An 11,632-nucleotide genomic window follows, 5' to 3' on the forward strand; every position below is an offset into this window, starting at 1 on the left:
AGTTAAGCCCTCAGACGTTCTGACAGTGATTGCTAAGGGGCCAGGGGTCTTAGAAAAATTATTTAAGGAAATACGTTACAGCCATCAGTCCAATGCAGTACAGTGGTACCTTGGTTCTCAAATGCCTTGGTTCTCAAACTCCGAAAACTCGGAAGTAAGTGTTCCGATTTTCAAATGTTTTTCGGAAGCTGAACATCCGATGCGGCTGCCAGCTATTATTTCTGGGGCGTCTGCACCAATCAGAAGCCGCGCCTTGGTTTTCAAACATTTCAGAAGTCAAACGGACTTCCGGAACAGATTAAGTTTGGCGCTTTTGTTTTTGCTTTTTATTTTGTGTTTTTATTTTTGAGGCTTTTTTGGTTAATTTGTTTTTGTGACTGTGTGGAACCCAGTTCAGCTACTGATTGACTGATTGTGTGACTGCAGAAATGGATAAAAGCCCCCCATCCAAACAATGACTATTATCAGTGCGGGTAAGAAAATTTATTTTATTTTTATCATCTACAATACTGTCTTATTTTATAGTACAGTGCATTGTTTATTGCTGTCATTTTATGGATCAATGGTCTCGTTAGATAGTAACATTCATGTTACATTGCTGTTTTAGGGGTTGTTTTTAAAAGTCTGGAACGCATTAATCCATTTTGCATTACTTTCTATGGGAAAGCGCGCCTTGGTTTTGGAACACTTTGATTTTGGAACGGACTTGCGGAACAGATTACCATATTTTTATACACGGGTTCCCCCCCATGTATAAGATGCCCCCTATTTGGGGGGACTCAGATTTAAGAAAATGGGGGGAGATATATTCGTGTATAAGGCGCCCCCTAATTTTTTACATTATCTTTTTGGGAGGAAACCTAGTCTTATACATGGATAAATACGGTCAGTTTGAGAACTAAAGTACCACTGTATATAAAAAAAAAGCAGGCAGGTGAATATACAAGCACTCATAAAATGTGCAATATATGAGCCAACAGAATGCACAGATCTAAGAACATAAGAGCAGTCCTGCAGGATATGGCCAATGGCTCAATTCTGACAGTGGCTGAATACCCCAAAGAACCTGGGGGTCTAGATAGACTATGGACCTGGAGGTTCCATAAGGACATAGGATTTTTTTTTAAAAAAAGGAATTTGCTGGATCAATGGAGGCAAAGGCTGGGAAAAGACTCAATATGGAGTCCAAATGGCCGAAATCTTGGGAAATTCTGGAACAAGAAGGGGATAAATTGAAATTGCAGAGTTTCGAGAAATTAAAAGATAAAGTGCGAGACTGGCTTCATTATTATCAAATAATGGAAGCTTATAAGTTGGACAGGAAGATTGGCTTCCAGGTGGAAAAATCAAAATTGGAAACAGAATTGTTAGAACCCAAAACTAAGAATTTGTCAAGAATGTATAACTTGCTGTTGAAATGGAATACGCAGGATGAAACGGTTAAATCAGCTATGATCAAGTGGGCACAAGATATTGGTCATAACATTATGTTTGCTGACTGGGAACAGTTGTGGACCACCGGTATGAAATTTACGGCATGTAATGCCTTAAAAGAGAATATTATGAAAGTGATTTATAGGTGGTACATGACCCCAGTCAAGCTTGCAAAAATTTACCACTTGCCTGATAATAAATGCTGGAAATGTAAAGAGACTGAAGGTACATTCTTTCACCTCTGGTGGACATGCCCAAAGATTAAGGCTTTCTCGGAAATGATATATAATGAAATGAAAAAGGTATTTAAATATACCTTCCTGAAGAAACCAGAGGCCTTTCTCCTGGGCATGGCCGGCCAATTGGTGCCAAAGAAGGATAGAACATTCTTTATGTATGCTACAACAGCAGCAAGAATACTCATCGCAAAGTATTGGAAGACACAAGATCTACCCACCTTGGAAGAATGGCAGATGAAGGTAATAGACTACATGGGACTGGCAGAAATGACTGGCAGAATCCGAGACCAGGGGAGAGAGACGGCGGAAGAAGATTGGAAGAAATTTAAGGATTATCTTAGGAAACATTGTAAAATTAATGAATGTTAGAATGACGTTGGTTTAGAAATTGTGTGGTTTCAGCTGTAATGATTAAGTAAAAAGAAAAGAAAGGTTAAAAATCAAATGAAAAATAAGGGAGAGGATTTGCTGAATTAATAATTAGAAACTGGAATACAGAAAGGGGAGGTATGAGGAGGTCGGGGAAGTAAGTTATAAGAAAATAAGGGATTGAAATTATACTTGTTTTTGTTTGTGTTTTGTTTGTATTATTGTTTTGTTTTTATATAATTTTTGAAACTTAAATAAATATCTTTTTTTAAAAAAGAAAGGAATTTGCTGGATCAGGCCGAAATATTTCGCACAATGGCTGGCCAGATGCCTGGCTAGAAAACCCACAAGCGGGATTTGAGGACTACAAGTCCCATCAGCCCCTGCTGGCTCGGGCTGATGGGAGTTGTAGTCCAGAACATCTGGAAAGTTGGAGAAGAGCTACGGTGCGGCATATAAAGCCCCGCTCCCATATCGGGAATAGTGAGAAGGAACGTGGAAATAACTAAATTACCCTGAGTAGCACCAAGCTAGAAACAAAAGAGGAATGCAAATGGGTAAAATTGATGGTAATTGCAGCCAGATATGTTATAGCGAGTAATTGGAAAAAAGCAGAAGAGCTAGGGGTGAACCAATGGAGGAAAAAACTGAATAATATTATAATTTTAGAATACCTAACTGTGAAGATACATAGAATGAAAGGGTTTAAGGTCTGTGAGAAGGAGGAGGATTGGTTGGAGAAGATATTGAATTATGTGAGTAGGTTTGAACAATTTGGGGCAATTAAAATGTTAAAAGTTAAATAAACCTTGGGGAAGGAGGAGTGTTAAGGTATATAGAAGTGTACATATGGTTAATTTGAGTACGTTATTATTGAATATGTATATTATTGAATATTGTATACCCAATGTATCAGCCGCCTGGTGGGTTTCACTGTTTGTGTTTTGGTGGTTGGTAAAAAATAATATAGGGACACAGGTGGCGCTGTGGATTAAACCACAGAGCCTAGGACTTGCCGATCAGAAGGTCGGTGGTTCGAATCCCCACCACGGGGTGAGCTCCTGTTGCTCAGTCCCTGCTCCTGCCAACCGAGCAGTTCTAAAGCACGTCAAAGTGCAAGTAGATAAATAGGTACCGCTCCGGCAGGAAGGTAAACGGCGTTTCCATGCGCTGCTCTGGTTCGCCAGAAGCAGCTTAGTCATGCTGGCCATATGACCCGGAAGCTGTACGCCGGCTCCGTTGGCCAATAAAGCAAGATGAGGGCCGCAACCCCAGAGTCGGCAATGACTGGACCTAATGGTCAGGGGTCCCTTTACCTTTACCTAAAAAATAATATATATACAGTGGTACCTTGGGTTACATGCGCTTCAGGTTACAGACTCTGCTAACCCAGAAATAGTGCTTCAGGTTAAGAACTTTGCTTCAGGATGAGAACAGAAATTGTGCTCCGGCGGCGCAGCAGCAGCAGGAGGCCCCATTAGCTAAAGTGGTGCTTCAGGTTAAGAACAGTTTCAGGTTAAGTACGGACCTCCGGAACGAATTAAGTACTTAACCCGAGGGACCACTGTATATATTTTAAAAATTATAATAAAATAAAATAAAGCCCTGCTCACTCTCGGATCTGCACATCGCCATGTTTTGCAACGTGATTGTTGCAACCTTGAGGGCTAGAAGCATGCTGTTTTGCCATTACTGAAACACGAAAGCTGTGGGTTCCTCCTGGTTACTGCCCAGCTTGCACAGTTGCCTCACCCATTCGACTGCTCTAACAACTCTGTTGCCTAATCCAGTCTAGGTGGTGCTGCCTCAGACAGGTTCCCCAGGATTTCCCACCAGCTGCAATTCAGAAGAACGTGTAGGGAGCTCGCTCAAATCACAGCCCAGGACTCTGTTTCCAGCTGTGGCTACACAAAAAAAGGTAAAGGGACAACTGGACGGTTAAGTCCAGTCCAAGGCGACTCTGGGGTTGCGGCGCTCATCTCGCTTTCAGGCCGAGGGAACTGACAGCTTTCCGGGTCATGTGGCCAGCATGACAAAATCACTTCTGGTGCAAAGGGACACTGTGATGGAAACCAGAGATCATGGAAATGCTGTTTTCCTTCCCGCTGGAGCAGTACCTATTTATCTACTTGCACTGATGTGCTTTCGAACTGCTAGGTTGGCAGGAGCAGGGACCGAGCAACGGGAGCTCACCCCGTCGCGGGGATTCGAACCGCCGACCTTCCGATCCGCAAGCCCAAGAGGCTCAGTGGTTTAAGGAGAGCCCATAAGCAGGAAACAGTCCTTTCCATTCCCAGCTGCCAGGATTGGGCATTCACAGATAGACTCCCTCAGAGCATGGAGGCTCCACTCTGCCCTATCACTAGCCATCGAAGGATATATATTTCTCTCTCTCCTCTGTGACTTTGTCCTATCCTCTTTTAAAGGCATCAAAAACAGCGACTATCATTGCATCTTAAGGCTGAGCATTCAATGTATGGGCAATTGCTCATTTGTCTGCTTCTTAAACCTGCTGCCAACGGCATTCATTTGGCCGGAGTAGCAATTCAAGTTACCAGACCACATGGCGTTACCTAAAATGCACTTAAAAATAAAATAAAATACCCCTCTCCCTATTCATCTTGAAGAATATTCACACAAAGGCATGTTGAGGTTTTTAATCAGAGGTTGGCTGGCCATCTGTCAGGGATTCTTTTGCCCTGCAATCCAGTGAGTTGGGCTGGATGATCCCTGGGTGTCCCTTCCGACAAGTCTATGATTCTTTGAGGTCAGGGTTTGGTCCCATCAGCCCCACCAGCCAGCAGGAACAATGTTTAGAGACAGATAGGTAGCCGTGTTGGTCTGCCATAGTCAAAACAAAATAAAAAAATTCCTTCCAGTAGCACCTTAAAGACCAACTAAGTTAGTTCTTGGTATGAGCTTTCGTGTGCATGCACACTTCTTCAGATACACTGAAGACTTCTGTTTCAGTGTATCTGAAGAAGTGTGCATGCACACGAAAGCTCATACCAAGAACTAACTTAGTTGGTCTTTAAGGTGCTACTGGAAGGAATGTTTAGAGACTAAATGATGATGATGATGAGAGAATCTGGAGGCTGAGAGGGAGGTTGGGTCAGAAGGATAATAATAATAATAATAATAATAATAATAATAATAATAATAATAATAATAATTTATAGCCTGCCACTCTGGGCGGCTTCCAACAGAACACTAAATTACAATAATCTATTAAACATTAAAAGGTTCCCTAAACAGGGAAAAATGAATGGATATTGATTTATATATTATTATTATTATTAACTTTGTTACATTTTTATATGTGACAGCATATCTCTGCAATATTTTGTGCAAGCTGCCTGTCGCTTGCTTCAGTTCCCTATACACCACTTAGGGATGCTTATAATATATTAAGCGGTACAGAAATCAATCGGTCAGTTTCAGACCCTGCCGCACATTCTGCCGCCTCCCATGCAAACAGTCCAAAAGCGAGCTACTTACCCCAGAATCGCTGGTTTCCCCCAATGGTCTTCCTTTGCCTCCAATATTTCTATGTTTTCGTATATTTCTAAATGGACCACATCGGTCTTGAAGGGAAACAGGGACTTCTCAGAGGCAGAGAACTCCTAGGACGTCTTCCCGGGTCTGGAAGGGAATGATGCCTAGTGGTTGGAGCAGTGAGGTGAGATGTTCCCGTTCCACGCCCCGATTTGTGGGTGTGTGACTTCCTCCCACGGAGGCTTCGCTTTCCACACCATTTCAAAGGCACCTGCTGATAATTAGGGGGATAATTAGACGTGTTTTGCAGGGAGGGGCAATTTTTTTGCTCCACTCCTTTGGGCGCCTCCGTGTAAACATGTTAGCAAACTTAAAACTCAGGGGAGGAAAGCCAAGTTGGGCTCCAGGTCTTCCTGGATGGCCAGAACATTGGCTGCCTAAACCTGGAATATTCATCCCTGCTTGGAAATTAGACAGCGGAAGGAATCCCTAGGAATTATGTATCTCAGAAGGGTGATATCTGATTGAAGGCTCAGCGAGGAGGGCGTATTAAACGAAAACCTGCCCTTATTCTCTTATGGGGGGAACAATATTCTCTGGTTGGCCTCTGCTGTTTTCTCCTATAGATGGGGGACCCACTTAAGGAGTCTGTTGTTGTTGTTTAGTTGTTTAGTCATGTTCGCCTCTTCGTGACCCCCTGGACCAGAGCACGCCAGCCACTCCCGTCTTCCACTGTCTCCCACAGTTTGGTCAGACTCAAGTTTTTAGCTTCGAGAACACTGTCCCACCATCTCGTCCTCTGTTGTCCCTTCTCCTTCTGCCCTCCATCTTTCCCAACATCAGGGTCTTTTCCAGGGAGTCTTCTCTTCTCAGGAGGTGGCCAAAGTCTTGGAGCCTCAGCTACCAGAACAACAACTACCAGACTGTTAGAAGACATCTGAAGGCAGCCCTGTTTAGGGAAGCTTTTAATATTTGATGCATTACTGTATTTTAATATTTTGTTGGAAGCCGCCCAGAGTAGCTGGGGAAGCCCAGCCAGATGGACGGGGTCTAAATAATAATTTTTTATTATTATTATTATTATTATTATTATTATTATTATTATTATTATCCATAGACTTGGGTCAGGTGAGAGGGGTTGCTCTGTTTAACCCTTCCTCTCCCAGGCAGCCTGTTGGGCTGTGTGAGCTTGGGCAGTTCCCACGAAATTATGCCTTGGTGATGGTGGAGCAGGGCAGAAAGGCTTTGGGGAGAGGGCTTGAGAAACTCCCGCAGCCTTGCAGTACATGGCAGGCGATGGGATTTCCCTCCCCCTTTTAAGAAATACCTTTTGTTCTCCTTTAAAAAGTGGGAAGAGCTCCAAGATGAATGAACGGGAACTTGCCCCCACTCCAAATCTCCCTGAAACATCTGCTATAGATTCAAATAAGCCAACACTCAGGCTTGGACAAAGTATACAGTACTTCACTGGGTTTGACACCCTCCAACATTTTCCTGACAAAAATAGGGATGTCCTATATAATAAAAAAGGACGCGGGTGGCGCTGTGGGTTAAGCCACAGAGCCTAGGACTTGCCGATCAAAAGGTTGGCGGTTCGAATCCCCATGACGGGGTGAGCTCCCGTTGCTCGGTCCCTGCTCCTGCCAACCTAGCAGTTTGAAAGCACGTCAAAGTGCAAGTAAATAAATAGGTACCGCTCCGGCGGGAAGGTAAATGGCGTTTCCGTGCGCTGCTCTGGTTCGCCAGAAGCGGCTTAGTCATGCAGGCCACATGACCCGGAAGCTGTACACCGGCTACCTTGGCCAATAAAGCGAGATGAGCGCCGCAACCCCAGAGTTGGTCCCAACTGGACCTAATGGTCACGGGTCCCTTTACCTCTATATAATATAATATAATATAATATAATATAATATAATATAATATAATATAATATAATATACTAATATAATTAATATAATATAATATAATATAATATAATATAATATAATATATTATATTATATTATATTATTATTATAATAATAATACCTCACCCATCTGACTGGTTTGCCCCAGCCACTCTCCCAACATATATAAACACAAAATCAAACATTTAAAAACTTCCCTATACAGGGCTGCCTTCAGATGACTTCTAAAGGTTGCTAGTCCGTATTTTTTGCTCTATAAGACTCACTTTTCCCCTCCTAAAAAGAAAGGGGAAATGTGTGTGGGTCTTATGGAGTGAATGCAGGCTGCGCAGCTATCCCAGAAGCCAGAACAGCAAGAGGATTGCTGCTTTCACTGCATAGCGATCCCTCTTGCTGTTCTGGCTTCTGAGATTCAGAATATTTTTTTTCTTGTTTTCCTCCTCCGAAAACTAGGTGCGTCTTGTGGTCTGGTGCATCTTATGGAGCGAAAAATGCGGTATCTCCTTGGATAGGGAGGTCCCATAACTCTATATCCTCCAACATTTATTTGATGAAAATAGGGATGTCCTAATGAACAGTGGGACATTCCAGGATCAAATCAAAAACCAGGACGGCTTCCGTAAATCCGGGACTGTCACTGGAAAATAGGGATGCTTGGAGAGTCTGGGGTTTGTGTGTTTTTGTGCAATTTACATTTCCATAGCTGTGCCTCACACTGAAGTCACAAGAACACAGAAAGAGGCTTACAGCATCAGGTCTCTGTGGCCCACCTGGTCCAGTATCCTCTTCTCACAGCGGCCGACCAGATGCCTCTTCTGGGAAGCTCATAATCAGAACCCAATTAATCATAATTATAATTATTATAAGGGGAAGAAATGGAGGCAGTGAGAGATTTTACTTTCTTGGGCTCAATGATCACTGCAGATGGTGACAGCAGTCACGAAATTAAAAGACGCCTGCTTCTTGGGAGAAAAGCAATGACAAACCTAGACAGCATCTGAAAAAGCAGAGACATCACCTTGCCGACAAAGGTCCGTATAGTTAAAGCCATGGTTTTCCCAGTAGTGATGTATGGAAGTGAGAGCTGGACCATCAAGAAGGCTGATCGCCGAAGAATAGATGCTTTTGAATTCAGCTGCTGGAGGAGACTCTTGAGAGTCCCATGGACTGCAAGAAGATCAAACCTCTCCATTCTGAAGGAAATCAGCCCTGAGTGCTCACTGGAAGGACAGATCCTGAAGCTGAGGCTCGAAGACTTTGGCCACCTCATGAGAAGAGAAGACTCCCTGGAAAAGACCCTGATGTTGGGAAAGATGGAGGGCACAAGGAGAAGGGGACGACAGAGGACGAGATGGTGGGACAGTGTTCTGGAAGCTACCAGCATGAGTTGGACCAAACTGCGGGAGGCAGTGGAAGACAGGAGGGCCTGGCGTGCTCTGGTCCAGGGGGTCACGAAGAGGCGGACATGACAAAACAGCTAAACAACAACAATAGCGGTACCTTGGGTTACAGATGCTTCAGGTTACAGACTCCACTAACCCAGAAATATTACCTCGGGTTAAGAACTTTGCTTCAGGATGAGAACTTTGGCAGTGCGGTGGCAGCGGGAGGCCCCATTAGCTAAAGTGGTGCTTCAGGTTAAGAACAGTTTCAGGTTAAGAACGGACCTCCTGAACGAATTAAGTTCTTAACCCGAGGTACCACTGTGTTCTAATTGCGCTCAGTCTCTCCTGTTGCAGCGCTCCGCCCAGTGGCAACCCGGCACTCCAAATTCCTGAAATGTGTGTTTTCCTGCTTCTGGGTCACAATGCTACTCTTTTCCTTCTGCTCCGAAAATGCAGATTTGATATGCAAAAGTCCTGGCTACGTGCAGGGTTAAAAGGGGTGGGGGGAGGGGTGGAATGTGTCTGTTTTCCTGGCCTGTGTGCTCAAGTTGCCTGTGGAAGCTGCAAGCCAAGAGAGCATGACTCTGCAAATGAAATAAAGCAACTTTTTTTGCAGCGCTTGCAAAACTTCCCAGTCCTGCAAAACGCATCATCGCTGGACCACCTCACCTGCTCTCAAAGTGCAGCAACAGCTCCCTCTGCTGGATGGCTGATGAAGCACAGGCAGCCTGTTTGTCGAACTCACTCATCCTCGAGCCCTTTAGACTTTCTGATTTTATTTTTAAATGTAGGCTTGGGTTGAGGGAGGACGCTTCCAGATGACCTGCTTATTGAGCACTTGCACTGATTTGTTTGTGGGGATATTTTAGATGACGTTGCATCAAAGCAGGCGTTATTTCACGCTTCCCCCTGTCACTTTCCTTACTGCAAACAGTCCGGATTTTCAGTCAGGTGTGTTTCATTTGGGTTTTTTGATTGCCACCTCTACCCCTTACCCCAGGTATCCCCATACTCAGCCCTCCAGATGTTTTGGGACTACAATTCCCATCATCTCTGACCACTGGTCCTGTAAGCTAGGGATCATGGGAGTTGTAGTCCCCAAACATCTGGAGGGCCGAGTTTGCCTATGCCTGCCTTACCCCTTCAAACAATTGCAGCCAGCACCCATGGGACATTTCTCTCCCCTTTTCCAGGTAATACCATAAGGTTCCCCTGTGAATTTTCTGGTGTGAGTCAGAAAGGCCCAAACATTGATCCCTGGACCTGGTTGTGCAGTGACGCTGTTGACCTGAGAGGATGGAGGGCTGGACTGACCAAGGGCCCAGGCAGGATGGGGGGTGGTCCTGAGCCACTCCAAACCCCCCTCCTCCAACGTGGCTTCAAGAGCTCCTACGAGAAGGAACTGGAGGCTGCCCATGGCGGAAGTGCAAATTATTATTATTATTATTATTATTATTATTATTATTATTATTATTATTATTTATACCCAGCGTCGAGGGCTTTCTGGAGGTTCCCTCATTGTGAGAAGTGAGGTTACAGGGAATCAGGCAGAGAGACTTCTTGGTACTGGCGCCCGCCCTGTGGAACGTCCTCCTGTCAGAAATAAGCAGCTATCCTATCTTTAAAAGACATCTGAAGGCACCACTATTTTGGGAAGTTTTTAATATTTAATGCTGTATTGTTTATAACACTCGATTGGGAGCTGCCCAGAGTGGCTGGGGAAACTCAGCCAGATGGGCGGGGTATAAATAATAAATTATTATTATTATTATTATTATTATTATTATTACCCCACCCACCTGGCTGGGTTTCCCCAGCCACTCTAGGCAGCTTCCAACAAAGCTTAAAAACACATTAAAATGTCACACATTAAAAACTTCCCTGAACAGGGCTGCCTTCAGATGTCTTCTGAATGTCAGGTAGTTGTTTATCTCTTTGACATCTGATGGGAGGGCGTTCCACAGGGCGGGCGCCACCACCGAGAAGGCCCTCTGCCTGGTTCTCTGTAACTTGGCTTCTCGCACTGAGGGAACCGCCAGAAGGCCCTTGGAGGTGGACCTCAGTGTCCAGGCAGAACGATGGGGGTGGAGACACTCCTTCAGGTATACTGGGAGGGGGAGGCCGTTGAGGACTTTAAAGGTCAGCACCAACACTTTGAATTGTGCTCGGAAACGTACTGGGAGTCAACATAGGTCTTTCAAGACCGGTGTTATGTGGTCTCAGTGGCCACTCCCAGTCACCAGTCTGGCTGCCGCATTCTGGATTAGTTGTAGTTTCCGGGTCACCTTCAAAGGTAGCCCCACGTAGAGCGCATTGCAGTAGTCCAAGCAGGAGATAACCAGAGCATGCTGGACTCTGGCCAGACAGTCTGCAGGCAGGAAGGGTCTCATTCTGCATAGCAGATGGAGCTGGTAGACAGCTGCCCTGGACACAGAATGGACCTGCGCCTCCATGGGCAGCTGTGAGTCCAGAATGACTCCGCGGCTGCGCACCTGGTTCTTCGGGGGCACAGTTGCCCCATTCAGGACCAGGGAGTCCTCCACACCCGCCTGCCTCCTGTCCCCAAAAAACAGTCCTTCTGTCTTGTCAGGATTCAACCTCAATTCATTATCTGCCATCCATCCTCCAACCATCTCCAGACACTCACACAGGACCTTCACCGCCTTTATTGGTTCTGATTTGAAATAAGCCACAGGAGTCAATTGTGTGGTCCAGATTTCCCCAAACTTGGTTCTCCAGCTGTTTCTGGACTACAACTCCCATCATCCCTTGCTGGCAGGACCAGTGCCCAGGAAGGAATGAGA

General features: G+C 44.9%; 1 protein-coding gene across 2 annotated transcripts in view; it reads right to left on the minus strand.

The window, feature by feature from the left end:
* LOC309376195 (transmembrane protein 229b-like) overlaps nucleotides 1-11,632 on the minus strand; it is a 35,741-nt gene that overhangs the window by 3,225 nt on the left and 20,884 nt on the right. The window contains exon 1 of one of the 2 annotated variants that reach the window (XM_081922456.1): nucleotides 5,541-6,183. The exons of the other annotated variant lie outside the window; for it this stretch is intronic. The gene's annotated coding sequence lies outside the window, so the exon portion shown is untranslated. Of the gene's footprint in view, nucleotides 1-5,540; nucleotides 6,184-11,632 lie in introns of those variants that run through there. 2 annotated transcript variants of the gene reach the window in all.

The sequence above is a fragment of the Podarcis melisellensis genome (genome assembly GCF_964234715.1).
Source record: "Podarcis melisellensis genome assembly, chromosome: 8".
Taxonomy (NCBI): Eukaryota; Metazoa; Chordata; class Lepidosauria; order Squamata; family Lacertidae; genus Podarcis; species Podarcis melisellensis.